Source organism: Miscanthus floridulus, chromosome 15, assembly GCF_019320115.1.
Source record: "Miscanthus floridulus cultivar M001 chromosome 15, ASM1932011v1, whole genome shotgun sequence".
Taxonomy (NCBI): Eukaryota; Viridiplantae; Streptophyta; class Magnoliopsida; order Poales; family Poaceae; genus Miscanthus; species Miscanthus floridulus.
Genome location: NC_089594.1, coordinates 27,288,039 through 27,294,877, shown reverse-complemented (window position 1 = coordinate 27,294,877; position 6,839 = coordinate 27,288,039). Strand labels below are relative to the sequence as shown.

General features: G+C 46.7%; 1 non-coding gene across 1 annotated transcript; it reads left to right on the top strand.

Annotated features, from left to right (window-relative positions):
• The first annotated feature begins 616 nt into the window (after positions 1 to 616).
• On the top strand, positions 617 to 723 carry LOC136509803 (small nucleolar RNA R71). Its single transcript, XR_010772543.1, has one exon. It is a non-coding gene; the product is annotated as a small nucleolar RNA R71 (small nucleolar RNA).
• The last annotated feature ends 6,116 nt before the right edge of the window (positions 724 to 6,839 follow it).

Genomic DNA, 6,839 nt, shown 5'->3' with positions numbered 1-6,839 from the left:
GGCAGAAGAAAAACTATCCATTCTATTATTAATTATTTCAAGCATTTTATCATTGGAAGCTAATTTCTTAGACAAGTTACCATTAATTTACCTTGATTGATCACTAACTCTCTCAGAGGTGGTTGGTTGAAAGCATTATTACCTTGATAGTTACCTGAGTAGTTACTTGAGTAGTTCGGCCTTTGTTGTTGGTTCCAACCTTTGATTCTGTTGAGGACGATTGTAGTTATTGTTGATGTAGTTCACATCATCTTCTAGCTCTGGGTAGTTGTTGCCTGAATGCCTAGTGTTTCCACATTCTTCACAAGTCATGCGAGAATCATGAATGTGCATGACTTCCTTCTTTTCAGTGGCTCTCTCATCGAGCCTCTTCATCAGCAGGTCCATTTTGGCAGATAGCATGTCTACTTCCTTGAGCTGGTGCATACCACTACCTCTCTTGAGGGTTTGAGTTCTTTCTTCATTCCATCCTTGGTTGGACACCATCTTTTCCACAAGAGCAGTGGCTTGAGGGATAGTGAGTGATAAGAATGCACCTCCAGCAGCAGCGTCCATGGTCTCACGGGTGCTGTTGGTGAGCCCATGGTAGAATGTTTGCATGAGTAGCCAATTCTCCATTCCATGATGAGGACATTCTAGGATGTAATCTTGAAAACGTCCCCAAGCTTCTGGGACAGACTCATCATGTTGTTGCTGAAAGCTTGAAATTTTCCCACGTAGAGCATTTGTCTTGCCTACGGGAAAGAACTTGGCCAGGAAATTTGTGGAATAGAGTGCCCACGTAGTGTTCTTTTCTTTGTTGGAGTAGAACCATTGCTTCGCTCTTCCCAAGAGTGAAAATGGAAAGAGGCGGAGTAGTATAGCATCTCTGGGGACTCCCTTGATAGTGAATGTGCTACAGATCTCCAGAAAGTGTTGCAGATGAGCACTAGCATCTTCATGTGCCTTTCCACAGAACTGGCTAGCTTGCACCATGTTGATAAGTGCGGGTTTGAGCTCAAATGGCTGGTCTCCAATGTTGATAGCAGGTCTAGTACGGATGTTGTCCGTAGTGGGAGCAGAAAACTCACGGAGTGACTTGTCAGCCATGGCTTCAAACTCAGGTGTCAAGCTCTGAAATAAATCTTGATGTTCTTCTAATGTAGATGAAACTTCGAGCTCAGATGTAGATGAGTGAACTTTCTTAAGCTTGGCTCTTGTTCGTCTGATCAGTAATTCAGGATCTTCAATATAATTTGTCGAAAGGTCAAAACCAGTCATACATTACCCTGCATAAAATATATAAAGATAGACAAAAGACAAGGGTAAGCCTATTTGAGTAGAGATATGATGGTGTCTCGATCTCATTAGTAGATTCAAGTGATGTCTCTTTCCTTTTTGGATAGCCTAACAACCTTCCCCGGCAACGGCGCCAAAAATGCTTGTTGACATTTCTAACATCACGTGCAAGCTAGGTTGTCATCCCCAGCATGATGCCAGAAATGCACTAGTAGGTATTAATGCATATGCTTCCTTGGAATGGATGTATGGAATGAGATATCCGCAAGCGCACAGATATAATACCATTGTAGCATTTTACCGGGAGTAATCCAGGTATCGTTATTTATATTTTTACCACTGGGAAGGGATGGCTAAGGAATGGACTATCACTTGCATGTTGTAATGGAGAGGCAAACCATGTCTTATATATCTTCTCATACAGGGTGAGTCACAAGATAATAATAATATATGAATGGTAAATGATAAATGATAAGTCATAAAATGATAATAATCTCATCAGAGTACTCCAAGCCATAGCACTAGCATGGCTAGGTGAATAGGAAAGATAAATCCTACATAGTCTAATTATAAGTCAAAGCATACAATGATTAGTGCAATTATACTTGGCAGTCATGGCTAGACAGGTTTATACCTACGCATAAGGAATATTACTAAGGAATATCAGGAACGAAACAAGACATTCATTGTAACCGGATTCTACTAGGCTTATATTCGGAGTGGGGACTATAGAAGAATCAACGGGAGTGTCACATCCGTGAACCACCCCAGAACCCAGAATATAAGGTGCAACCGCAGATAAGCAAGGCCGAGACACCACGTCTACACAATGCCTACCACCCACCCATGATATCAAAGGATGAGCGCTATACGATCTTATGTTTGAATATAAAGCCAATCTAACTGTGCCAAGCATCTAATCAAAGTAGACGATGAACATTATAATATAGAACATAATCAAATAGAGCAAAGTCATATCCAATGTAGCTACTGGTAAAGAATACATGAATAGATAGAAAATAGGAGAGGTCGCAAGGATTTACCGAGAGAAGCTCTTGACAGATCCGGAAACCAAGCCGATGCTTGCCTCCTTCTAATTCTACCTATGTAGCTAGGCTTCTAACTATGGAGCTCTGGAGATTAGGGTTTAGGCTCTGATGACTTGATCGAACGAATTGATCAAATGAATTGATTGATGCCTGGAGCCAGGGGCCAGGGCCCTGCTTATATAGCCCAGGGAGATGAATCGTAGCCCACGGATCAAACCGACTTGAATTGACGATTGATATTGGATCTCAAAGGTGGTGGAGCACCAACGTAGAAAGGGGAGGCCAACAGGTGGGGCCCACAGGTCGGCCGACCTGTCCTAGTGACAGGTGGGTCCCACCTTTGGTCCCGTCCCCCTAGAGTCTTCTAGATCCATCTTCATTTATCGTAGCCTGATTATCTCTTCATTAATCCAACATGTGGGTCCTCCTTGGTTCTTTTCAAGTTAACTCCTGCAGAAACATACATTCACCAAAACCTATGGAATTCTGTCAGTGTATCCCCTATGTCTATGTTGGTGATTGCTTTTAGGTCCTTTCTCATATCTCGTTGACGGTTAAAAATGATACTTAATGACCGTCAACAGCCGACCATCGTGTCTGTCAGGTAAGCGACTTGTCTGAAGGATGCATGGTGCTCCAAGAAAAAAGAAAAACAGCTCACCTCTTGGTGAAGTGTGCCCACTTAAATTTCATTAAGGAAAAATTGATGATGCTCTACACCATTGACTCTGCAACAATGAGAAAGCGATGATCCTCATGATTAGCATATTTAAAGTAGGGGTCACGCCTCCTGCACTTTTTAACAACTACGTTGCAAAAACAGTAAGCATATTCACCGCTAGGTGAAGTGTGCCCACTTAGTCCCGAGCCTGATAGAAGGTGGGATAAACACGTTGTATCAGGGTCAATGAAAATAAGTCTGAAATGTACTTATCAAGGCCCTGACGTGCTGCCCAAGATCAGCACCTTGATCCGAATAGCATGGAGTAACTTGATAGCACACCAACTTAATCAGAGCGAAGCGAAGGCATAGCAAAAATCCGACCACCAAGGGAGTCCCCAGCTTAGCTGGCAACTCTTGCACGAAGAAGACGAACACTGAGGAGTCCCCAGCTCAGCTGGCGACGCTTGCACAAAGAATCCAAACACCGACGAGTCCCCAGCTCAGCTGGCGATGCTTTGTATAAAGAATCCAAACGCCGACGAGTAATCTGACCAACTGGTCGGCGAGCACCGAGCAGTTCTGCAACTAGTCGGTGATGAAGTGAGCGTAGACCCCTCTGACCAGTTGATCAGCGGTGAAGTCTGACTGCCAGGTGGTGCGACCACCCGGATGATGATCCTTCTGTCCTTTCGACTGATCCAGTCCCCGAGCTTAACGCATAAGCTCGGTGACCGAACCTTGCCCCTGAAAAATAAATATGAAGAACGGGTAGTACATGATGTACAAAATAAAATATATAAACTCTGGAGAAAAAATCAGCACTGACGAAATAGCTCATGCAGTTCAGCTGCCAGCTGTTGATGTGAACACTCAGTGTTTATTTGACCATGTATTATACTCAGTATAATATTCTGGGCATAACTTTAGCGAAAAACTCTGTTTTTAGCTAGTTTGTTATGTAGAGATTTAGCGCGAGTAGTTAACGCATCCTAGAGATTCGCCAGCCCTGGTCTGGCCAACAACTCGGAGCATGAGGCGTGGAGCCCAGGCACGCGTAAGAGTGCCAGCCTCACCAGGGAGCTACTGCCGACCACCCGGAACGTAGACGGCGGATCTCGTGCACGTGTGGAGAGGAGTCGGAGACAATGCCGGCTCTGAGAAACTCAAGTAGGAAGAAAAACTGGTCGGCTAATCGGCATAAAATATATACATCTTTAAGTTTGTATGTATGGAGAAAATTTGACGCTGAGCGCACCCTCAGAGTGGTCGGCAAAGAATTTTGAAGATATGTATGACGATGGATAGAATATTAATTGAAATATTAATACTTAGCTTGTTGTTGGAGACGTGTCGTCGTCGTGGCCAAGTAGATGGATGTGGTTCGGATGGCTCGCTTCTGGCTCGACGCAGCTCGCCGATGGCTCGGCGTGGCTCGCTTGATGGCTCGACGCGGCTCGCCGATGGCTTAGCGTGGTTTGCTTGATAGATCGACAACAGTCCGGACGGCTTGCTTCTGGCTTGCTTGGCGGCTTGACTTCATGCTGGCACGTACGTCACAGACTCGAGGACTCGCTTGGCTCAACGTGGCTCGCTCGGCGGCTCGCTTGATGGCTCGACGCGGCGTCGACGGCTTGGCGCGGCTCGCCGATGGCTCGGCGTGGCTCGCTTGAGCCTTGCTTCGGTTGTTGTAATTGGACAACTCACATGCTGCTGTAGTCGTAGTCAATCCGACGTGGTCGGAGCGCGTGTTCTGTGCAAAGGCCGGGCTCACGGACGCGCAGAATCATGACGTAGCTTGACAAAGTCCAACGCATGGGGAGGCGGAGGCCTCGGGCGTGTTCAGCAGAGGTGGGGCATGGTAGTCCGGGATCTTCCTTGCCGCTCTAGGCAGTAGCACGGCCCCCCGGCGAGACAATCGTCGGAGTCCAAAATTGGATCCGTCTTACAAACAGCAGCCGAAGGCACCATGTCTTGGTCAGCTTGCATGAACGTACATGCAAGTGCTCCGTTTGCTTGTGGTTGCATGATCCGCTTGCATGTATCTTGATGTAAAAAATTGGCTTGCAAGTTTGTATACGTACATTGCTCCTGGCCTTGCTAGCCGCTTGTACATGCAGCCGTGCGTTGTGATTTTGTGATACATGTCCATGCATGTTGAACTCTTCGTCTTTTTTCTCACTTGTTCCTCCGAGCTTGATCCCGCTGACGATACGAAACGATGATGAACGTAGTTAGATTCTTGAAATAATTATGCGTATATGTAGGTATCTGGATACATATTATATCATAGGATATTATAGATTGAAGATTGACTTATTAGCTTTCGAGATGAAACTGCATGTGACAACATCGAGCAGCCTGCATCCCACTGCTCCGTAGATCTAGATGCATACGTGCTCGAATATTTCTTCGATTGCTCCAGTTTGCTCGTACGGCCGATTAGCATCTTTGATGGAAACATAGCTCCATGTTGCTTTATTGCTGGCCGCCGCTTGATCGTTGGAGTGCAGTAGATGCGAAATCAGATCCGTCTGTCGAGGGATGCCGCCGCCAGTCGCCAGGTCGCCACGGATGAAGTTGGTGAAGAAAATCCCATCTGGTTCGCCGGAGGATCAGCACGCACACCCCCTATCTAGCGCGCCACTGTCGACGAAATATGGTCAGCAGTCTACCGAGGGGGGTACCCATGATAGTAGATTGATTGGTAGAGGTGCGCGTAATTAGGAACCGGATGGTAATAGAGACATAAGACACAAGGTTTATAGAGGTTCGGACCGTCAGCGTGACATAACACCCTACGTCTTGTGCTCTGTTGTATTTGTATTGAGATATTGGTATGATATGGCCTCTCCTCTAGGGGACCCCTGTCCCTCCTTATATACTTCGAAGGGACAGGGTTACAAGTAAAGTATCCTATTTAGTACAATATAATAGATGTGCGGTGTATGCCGACCAATGCCGTGTGCCGCACATCTTCATCTTGTGGGCTGGGCCACCTCTGGTGGTGCGACCCATGTACCATCTTGTGGTACACGGGGGTCATATCCCCCACAGGTGATTTGCCCGCGTGAAAATTTGAATTACCCCAAAAATTTGGGACCGCGCCGAGCAGTGCCACCAACACGCTCTGAAAAATTAGATGTCTCTCTTTTGCCCTCTGCGCAGAATATAGGTTCACCACAACATCGATTTTAGCCAAGGGCATTTGTGGTATTGTGATGGCCACTTAAAAGCGCAAGGAGTCACCGTCTCCTGCCTCCATCTTCATTTTTCAGCGGCACCGTCTCTCCTCCCGCTCTAGCCGCCCATAGATCTACACTCCTTTTTTAGGAAACAGGAGGGGTAAGCCCCCTAGATTTGCACTCTCCAGCCGTCCCGTCGATCTGCCATCCCGCTCTGAACCCTAGGCGCCATCGGTAAAGCTGCTTTACTCCCTCGCCACTCTCCAGCCGCACCCTCTCTCATACCTTTCCTAACCCTAGCCAGAGGCGGATCCCTGTAGTTCAACAGCAGGTCAGCTCATGGTAGAAGGACCAGCCTCGACGACGGTATAGGTAGGATCTGGATCTCCTACCTTAGCACCATCACCGAACCCTAGCTAGATCTGGATCTGGATCTGGTACCCCAACGTCAACGACTACCGCACCAGCTCTGCGACCACGATAACAAGACGGTGCCGATGACGTAGCATAGCCAGTGAATGCGGAGGAACAGGTACTCAAATTCCTTCTATGATGTGTGTTGTATTGTAGTGGTTGAACCTGGGATATGTAGATAGCTATGGGGTTACTTATTTCCTAGAGTCAATTGTAGCTGACGTGAGCTTTATTGGATTGATAACTTTCGTA